Source organism: Canis aureus, chromosome 22, assembly GCF_053574225.1.
Source record: "Canis aureus isolate CA01 chromosome 22, VMU_Caureus_v.1.0, whole genome shotgun sequence".
Lineage (NCBI taxonomy): Eukaryota > Metazoa > Chordata > Mammalia > Carnivora > Canidae > Canis > Canis aureus.
In genome coordinates this window covers 49,607,088-49,616,732 of record NC_135632.1, presented here as the reverse complement: position 1 = coordinate 49,616,732, position 9,645 = coordinate 49,607,088, and positions in this window count along the sequence as shown.

Below are 9,645 nucleotides of genomic sequence, written 5' to 3'. Positions count from 1 at the left end.
GAAGGAGAGAGCTCATCTGAATAAATAGGAAAATCCATAGGGCAACCACAAGACCTGCAGCATTTTATTTTTGTTTTGATCCAGGAAGCAGTTAGCAAACAAATAAAACAGCAGAGTACTGGGCTTGAACTTGACCAAGAGCAGACCTTTATACAATAGGAGTAGCCACTGGGAGTCTCTGCCTTCTCCCTCTTTTCCACCCCACTCACAGTGGGGTGGGAGCCACCCAGCTGGACTGGGCTGGATAAAAGCAGGGAGGGCCAGTGGAAAACACCTTCCAGAAACTCAAGGAGCACAGGGCAAGAAGGACACAGGGGACAGATGCAGGTGAAGGAAGAGTTCATTCACCAAGGGGCTCCTCACCTCCCGGCCCTCTAGCCCCTCCCTTCACACTATTGGCCTTTCTCTCTGCTCCCTGAAGGGCTGTGGGCAGCCAACACATGGAGTGCCATCTGGGATTCCTCCCTCATTGCCAGGATGACAACAAAGGTGGTTAAGTCTTCCCCTTGACATCTTGCTGTGTGATAGAAGACCCAGGCTCAGAAAGATGTGGTAAGTGGCTCAAGGTCACACAGCAAGGAAGGGGGAAGCTGGAATCAAAGCCAGGCAGTTTCCAAAGTTCCTGTATGGCAGAGGCTAAACCATCTAAGAAGCCTTAGAAATAGTAGAATATAAAGTTCCCAGGGGGCTCTCAAGCACTACAGTGTGTGCTCAAGGGCAGAAAGTCCTATTTGGACCTGGGCTGGGGGGCGGGGAGAGATTACTGAAGCCACCAAGGCCAGAGCAGACATGGGTGCTGGTCCTCTGCCCCCAGATCATCTCAAATTCCCCTCATATCTGGGGAGATTCTGTGAGAAAAGGGAGGAGGAGTGATTCCTAAATGCTATGAGAACTCTGTCCTGGGATCTCTCCCGTGCCCCTTCTCGGTGGTGGTGGTGGTGCGGCGGAGGGCAGCCCCTCTCTCCTGCTCTCCTTCTGCTTTCATGGCTAGGCTTCTCGGGCTCCTCATGCAACCCTTCTCCTCACTCTTCTTACATCTGAACCCCCAGGATATGTACTTCTTTTGGAGAAAGAGCCTCATCTCTTTCTCATCCCAAGTCAAATACCTGCTAAGTGCAGAAACAGGAAATGCAAGAGTATAATCTTTCAGTGGAACATCTGCAGAATGGAGAGCTACTTAGCCATATAGAAAAGAGGGAGGACTCCCGTTAGAACTGAGTCTGGACAAGATTCACAGTGATGTGAGTACATCAAGGTGCTATGCAGTGGGCACAGCAGTCCCTGTGTGTGTCACATTCTCCCAAAGGACACTCAGGCAACTGGTAATATTCATTGCCACCTGCAAGGAGAACTGGGTGGTTTGGACATTTTCCACTAGATAGTCTTTTAGAGCTTTGGACTTTTATGCCATGGGATTTTATTACTTTTTCAAAGATTAAATAAAATTTTGAAAAAGAATAGTTTATTATGTGGTACTCAGTGAAAATCATTCTTCTCATATATCCTTCCAAATTTTATTTTACACGCATGCGCACAGACATACACACATGTGTTTGGTTATTTCTATAAAACTGAGATTATGTTATTAAAAAAAAAACCACCTGAGAACATGTTGTAATGAATTAAAACCTGCTTTCCACCACCCCCCCATTCACTATATTGTGGATAACTTTCCATATCAATTAAATAAATGGCATTAATATAAGGAGCTCTGTAGAGCAATCCATTGTATTCTTTTATCATAATATTTTTAACTAATTCCCTAGAATTTTAACTGCTTTATTGACACATATACCATAAACTTCATTCATATAAAGCGTATAATTCAGTAGGTTTACTGTATATTCAGAGTTGTGCAGCGATTGCCAGTATCTAGTGTTAGAACATCTTCATCACCCCAGAGAGAAACCCCGTTCCCATTAGCAGTGGCTCCCCATCCTTCCTCCTCTCCCAGCTCTGGCAACCACTCCTTCTGCCCCCATGGGTTTGCCTGTTCTGGACATTTCCTGTAAATAGAACTGTACAGTATATGGCCTTTTCTGTCTGGCTTCTTTCACTTAGCATAAAAGTATTCGAGGTTCATCCATGTTGTAACACGAGTAAGTACTTCATTCCTTTTTACTGACAAATAATATTCCATTGTGTGGCTATTCCACAGTTTTTAATCCATTCATCAGTTGATAGACACTTGGATTTTTTCAATTTTGACTATGATAAATAATGCTGCTATGAACAGTTGTGCACAAGATCTTGTGTGAACATGTTTTTAATTCTCTCAGAGATAGATTGGCTGGTCATAGGGAAACAGTATCTTAACTTTTTGAGGAACTGCCAACTGTTTTCTGAAATGACCATGCTATTTGACATTCCCATCTGCGGTGTATGAGGGTTCTGATTTCTCTATGTCTTCACCAATACTTGTCTGTGCTTTTGATTATAGCCATCCTAGTGGATGCCAAGGGATGCCATGATGGTTTTGATTTACATTTCCCCAATGGCTAATGCTGATTGAGGTGTCAAATGGATTTTTGTGTGCTTGTTAGCTATTTGTCTCTTTTCGAGAAATGTCTTTTCAGATCTTTGCTCATTTTAAAATTAGATTGTCTTTTATCATCAAGCTGTAAGAGTTCTCATGTATTCAGGATATGAGTCCCTTATCAGATATATGATTAGCAAATTTGTTTTCCTTTTCTGTGGGTTGTCTTCTCATTTCTTGGTAGTATTATTCGCAGCAAAAAAAAAAAAAAAAAAAGTTTTGATCTTGATGAAGTCCAACCCACCTACCTTCACTTTTATAAACTGTGTTTTTGTGTAAGAAACAATTGTTAATCCAAAGTTACAAAGATTTACTCTTGTGTTTTCTGCTAAGAGTTTTTCTAGTTTTAGCTCTTACATTTAGGTCTATTATTCATTTTGAGTGAATTTTTTGTGTAAGATGTGAGGTACAGATCCACACTTATTCTTTTGCACATGGCTATCCAGTTGTCCTGGCACTATTTGTTGAAAAGACTATTCCTACCCACTGAACTTCCATGGTACCCTTGTTGAAAATCAATTGAGCATAAGGGTAAGGGCTTATCTCTAGACTGTTGATTCTTTTTTATGGGTCTAATTGTCTATTTTTATGTCAATATTATACTGGCTTAATGACTGTAGCTTTATAGGGAGTTTTGAAACAAGAATATGTGATTCCTCCAACTTTTTATTCTTCAAGATTATTTTGGCTATTCTGTGTTCCTTGTATTTCCATATGACTTTAAGAATCAGCCTGCTGAGTTCTACAAAAAAGCAAGCTGGGATTTTGTTAAGTACTACATTGGAATCTGTATTAGAGAGTTTTGGTATCAGGTTAATACTGACCTCATTTAAATGAGTTAGGAAGTGTTCCTTCTTCTTCTAGTTTTTGGAAGACTTGTGAAGAATTGCTATTTCTTCCTTAAATGTTTGGTATAATTCACCAGTGAAGACATATGGGCCTAGGCCTTTCTTTGAGGGGAGTTTTAAAATGACTGATTCCGTTGCTCCATCTAGTGTAAGTATGTCCAAAATGTTTATTTCTTCTCAAGTCCATTTTTATAGTTTTTGACTTTCTAGGAATTCATTTACTTCATATAGGTTATCTAATTTGTGGGCATTCTTATTTTTCATAGCAGTCTCTTAAAAGTTCTTGTTTTTGTAAGGTCAATAGTAAAGTTTCACTTTCATTCCCAATTTCTGCTCTTTTTTTTTTGTTTACATTATTGCCCGTCCATTCCTCTCTCCTCTCCTCCACCCCCAGTGTAGGGCCTGGACTCATGGAAGGTTCTATCCCATTAATTGCCTTATAAGCCAATATAGCTAAGTGTCAATGGAAAACTATCAGACCAAAACGGAAGGGCTAGAATCCTAACCAAAATACCTTAGCACGACCGCATATTGGAGCTTCAGCACCAGGGGTGCCACTGCTCTGGAGGGCTTCTAGGGGTAGCATGGATGATATTCTCATCCTAACAGGAATGAGTTTTTCTGCTTCAGAATGCATTTCAGAACCAGGGATATTGTCCTCCCTATCCCAAGCAATTGTTAGCTCTTTCCTTCTCCAGACTGAGAGATGAGGGAGCATGCAACCTGGATTATCTAAGGAACACAGGAAAGCCTGTCTGCAGCAGCCCTGCCCAGGCACAGCTCTGGCCCTGAGTCACCGTGGGGAAAAAGTGCAGGACCCTGATTCACCTGCTCAGTGTGAGGCTCCATCACAATGCCCTGCCCCCTGCAAAAGCGAGACGCCCAGGGAACTCAGGCTCCCATTTTGGCTCTCCCCGTGGAGGGAAGAACATCCTAAGGTGGCCACTTTACCTCTTGTAGAGCCAGCTTGGTCAACACGAAAATAGGGTTGCTTGGCCAGCTGGCTTGAAGTCCTGTCCAGCCTAGCCACTTATGATTAGGTCACCAAAAAACATGTAGGCTTTGTTTGAACACTCTGAGCCTAGGGAAGCTTCCCCTACCCGACCCCTGCAGCAGGCCCTGGTTTGGGAGTCAAGCTACCTGGGCCAGAATGCCGTCTCTACTTCCAAGGTCATAGCTTGCATATTCAGTTTCTCTTCCTCCATTTCTTCATCTATAAAATGGGGACAATGCTAGCACCTATCTCAGGCAGTTGCTGTGAGTGCTTATAAAGGAGATAACATTGCATACAGCTCCTCCCATTGTGCCTGGTAGACAGTAAGCATGTAAAAGATATTAGTGTTGGAAACGAATCTGTGCCTTTAGAATTCGACCATTAGTCCCAGCCCTGCCCTCTGCAGCCATCATCTGTCTCAGCAGCAGGAAATCTGCTGGGCTGGGGCCTAGCCAGCACTGTGCTAGGCTATTCACCACCCAAGGAAGGGTGAGGAGATGGGTCGTGGCATCTCTGTGTCTTGCTCCTGCACTATTTCAGGGGAGGGGACTTCAGACCTCTCCCCAGTGCAATACCCAGAGCTCATAGTCATCTGACTTCAAGCACCTCCTCTGCCACCTACTCACCCTGAGATTCCATGAGGGGTGAGTTCCTCAACCTCTGAACAACCATTCATTCATTTTTAAAATGGAAATCACTACCTGTGTCAGAAGGAGGAAGATTAAATCACTAATGCTTTAAATCTGATAAGCAGCACTGGCACATACTAAAAATTCATTTCAGATCATAAAAAGTCGCTGTTCTGCTCTTACTTTTTCTCTTTCATCATGAAGAGCCCCCTGCCCACCCCGTCCCCAACCTCCCACCCCCTGTTTCAAATAAAGGGCACGCTATAAGTCTCAGTAAATTTGATCTTATCTGAGATCAAGCAGAGGTGGCTTTGATGTGATGGACAAAAGTTCAGATTGGGCCTGTTTTACACAAACTCCCTCCTCTTTTGGCTGATAATGTAACCTAGCTGTTTTATCCTCTTTACATCACCAGTGCTCAGGCTGCCACTACAGTCAGAATGAGTCTAAGGTGAGCTCAACCTGATACTCTTGCACTGTGATGTCCTGGGGGCCTCTGACTCAGGAACCAAGGAGTACTATGTGGTTAGACCACTGCCTCTCCTTCTCCTGGTGGCCTTAGGACTTGGAGGGCAGGACAGGGGCAAGCGAGCCAGGGCTCAGAGAATCACCACCTGCAGCCTCACAGAGGGACCTCACGAGGACCACCACTTTGTCTCCATCAAGTCAAGGCCTTTTCCTCTGTGTAACCATATCCAAAATGCAAAGAGGCCCCTGGAGAGGTCCAGGGGCTGTGCCTTTGCCACTTCCAGGAGTCTGTGCTCAGGGGATTTGGTAGGGATGCAGCGGGTGCAGTGGCAGCCACAAGGGGGAAAGGAGCATTCTGTGCCATTTTTACTGAGTCACGTTTCCAAGTTGATTGAAAGTAGGATTTTTAATAATATATAGATTGTGACTAAAGGCTTGCTCTTGCCAAATACTAGCATAAAGCGGGTTTTTACAGCTGGGATGATAAATCCCAGAAAGGCGGCGCTTACCATGGAAACGCTGACACAGCCTTTCATTCCCCTTCACAGTGATTAAAATCCTCATTTCAATTTGTTTTTCTTTATTTTGGGCCAGAGTCATTTGCAAGCCCAGGAATAGATCTTGCTCTGATAGAAAACTAAATGCTGCCCCCTATCGGAAATAATATGGAACCACTTCAACCTGCCGGAGGGCTGTAGATCTTGCTAGGTAGAATTACGGAAACGCAGGAAAACTGGTTTTCTTACTAATTGTCTTGCCAGGAAGGAAATTCCTGCAGAACTCACCCTTGTTTTCCCAGGGCAAGCGAAGCGAGGAAGGGAAAGCAGCTAGTGAAGGGCGTGGTGTCAAACCAGAGGTCGCTCTGGGGAACTGGCAGCGGCCTGGACTCTGCACCCCCGCCCCCCTGGAGAGGCAGGGGAGCCTCTCGCTGGTTGCAGGCTGCTCCACATCAATTCTTATAGGGCCCTGGCCTGCTGACCATCGCAGGCTCCCATGGCCAGGGCAGCTCCGCAGGCAGGCAGGGAGGCAGCCCTAGGCAGATGGAGTCCAGCCCTTGGGATGTTGAGGTCCCAATGGTCACCGTTGGCCTGTCTGCTGCACCCGCTCTCCATTATTCCTTGTATTCCTCTGTGGGATGTTTCATTTGCAGGCATATTTTATGACCCTGGAATGCATGTGCCCTCCATTTATTTAAGGCCTGTAGTCTCTGCTGAACCAAAAGCTCAGTAATCCTACTAACCAAATGTCCAGGAATGTCTTTCTACTTTCCAGTTCTCTTCATTGATAATAAAACCCACAATGGATCCAGCCACACTTGTTAATCTACCAGTGAGATCCCAGCAGAGTTCCTGGGCCGAGAGCTGACAGGGTCTCAGATTTCAGGGTCCCCACTGAACACGCTTTGTTCAATTCTGCTGATGACATTAGAATGTGGCCTTATAACACTCGAGCATTTCCCCAATCCTGCACATGGCCAGTGCTTCGGAATAGGGTTTTCTGAAGTGTGTCCCACAGGTATTCTGTGGGCAGAGATACTGCTCCAAGAAGGGTTCAGAGATTGAACAAGGTTGATAACATTGCTAGCTATAGCACCCTCTTAAGGTCACAATACTCCTCAGTGAACTAGAGGCTCCGAGAAGTCCTGAAGGGAGGAAATCCAATGAACTTTAACTCCGTGTTCCCCAACTTGCTTCCTCACTGGAGCATGTCCTCACAGAACATCTTTATCATCCTGTGACAATTCAGCCACATGACACATAACATGCTCTGTCTTGCTTGTCCTTTTTATTTTTTATCTTCCAGGGTCCTAAAAATATTTTTATTATACAAGTATTACCTGTTCATTGTAATAAACTGGAAAAAGTTTTCTCCTTTGTGAGAAGGGAGTTTTGTTGTCAAAGGAGCCAATCTGTTCCCTAGACTGTGTTCAGTTTTATGGCCCCTGATTCTAAGTAGCAGGTTTCACACATTTCAGCCAACGGTGGCCAAAGAATAATTTTGAATTCTTTCCAAACCCTGGGTGGAGGAAGCTTCCTGTGCCATATGTTGTGCCTTTTACAGGGAGTGGCAGGCCCAGAAAACAAACAAGTTGGTAGGAGGAGAAAAAAATTATATATGATGATTTTTCGGCTATGTGAAGGTATTTATTATAAAAAAGATGGGAGTGAAATACACCCAAGAATTAGGAAGTTTCCCTCTCAAAGATGGGCTCAAAGGCAACTGATTTCTCTGCTGTTGTAAAAGCAATACTTAAAAATAAGTATTTTTAAAAGTCACCCCTACATACAGCAGGCCAATTTCAGTGAGGATTAAAGTCAAGCAGGGAATGTGGAGTCTGGCACGGGGCCCCTGCCTGGGGGCAGGGAGCCCTCACATCTTTCCCACCCAAGAGGCCCCAGGCTTGCTTAGGGTAGCATCGTCTCCTTTTCCTTGAAAACAAGCCATATTTGGGAGTCATGGGTGGCTCGGGGTGAAGTGGAAGGTGTAGCTGGTTGCACTGACCCTCAGAGCAGCCGCAGGAGGAAACCACCGTTATTTCCCCTTTTCATCAATGCTTTCTGAACACGAGCTCATTTCTGCCATAGAGGTGCTAGCCTGGGACACTCATCTTTCAAGTCTGAGTTCAGAGAGGGTCTGTGAGGACACTGAGAGCACACAGCACAGAGCTGAGCTGATGTCTGCCTTACAGCAAATCTGGCAAGCATAAACTGAATTCCCAAAGGGTCCTTGGAAAGTTACTGTTTAAGAAAGTTCCTGCCCTAAGTATGACGTAGAAGCAAGGATGCAATCTGAAGTCAGGGGGAAGACACCTAATGTGTAACTTCAGTTGTCCTTTCCAAGATAATGGCTTCTCTGAAAAGCTGAGGACAACTCTGATGGCATCCTTTGGTGGCTAGAAGGCCATTCTGGGGGGTACAAGCTCCATGTGTGTAGTGAGAAGCCACAGCTCCCTGCTTCCAACCATCTCCTTGCCTGCTCGGAGCAGAAGCCAGCTGGTCGTCTGGGCTGTGCAGGACCACTGCAGGAGCTGCAGATCCAGAGGGGGCCTGCTAGGCAGATGGCCCATGTCCACCGAGTGCTAATCAGGTGCCACAATGACTCCACCACTGATGCTTAAGCACAGCATTCTGCTGACACAGGAGAGAGGACCCAGAGAAACCATGCTCAGTCTCTCATGCTGTTGGATCCCCTCCTCGTGAGCCCCCTGACCCCCTCAACCACATGGCAGCTTCCATTATTCGCAAATCTCTGGTCCCTGTTGTTTTCTCTTCTCGGCGTTTATCACTCACTGGTGTTCTGTTATCTCCCTCTTCTTTGTGAGAGGGAGATATGTGGGTGGTTGTGTTCACCTTGATTCTCTAGCATCCAGAACACTATCTGGCACAAACAGATGCTCCCTGTTAGTTGAATGGCTGCCTGTTATTTCAGCAAGATGGATGAGTATCAGAGCATCAGGAGTCCAGATGAGGGCTCTTATAGGTGATTCAGCCGGTTTACTACAAGTTCAAGTTCCAACTCCTGCCTCAGTGATCCCAGTGGACAGCCAAGACTTTCTCTCCCAGCATCAGCTGTTGGAGCAGCAGAGGATGATGCCCAGGGGCCTGAGTTGGGCTTCCTCTGCTCTGTGTGACCTCTAGTAAATGCTTCCCCTCCTTGCCCATCCAGCAGATGAGGAAGTAGATGCACTGTGTTTAAATATCGTGGGGTAGATTCCTTCCCCATGTCAAGCGTTAATGGGAAAACAGTTTATTTAAAAGGAAAGCCTGGAGTGTGGAGTGGGATCAAGGAGGAGGGAGATCATGAAAGAGTGTGGCCAAGTCCCCTGGAGGCTCCCATTTGCCCCCATCCACAGGGAACCTCGGGGGCAGTGCAGGTCACACCCATAATGTCTTAATTGGGAGTGAGAGAGCTGGAGCATTTACAGCCCTGCACTGATGATCCTGTAGGTGCCCCTGGAGGGGTATAAATTCCCAGGCACCTCCAGCTTGTCAGGTGCACAGGCCAGGAAACTCCAGCAGCCTGCAGGCAGCCCCCAGACAAGACAAAGATGCTGCCTTTTAGGAGTGAGAAAAGAGAGACTAAGGCAATATGGATGGGGTCCTGACATGATCCCTAAGGTGATATGGAAGAAGGCCTTTCTCCACACAGTACTCTACAAACCTTCTGGAA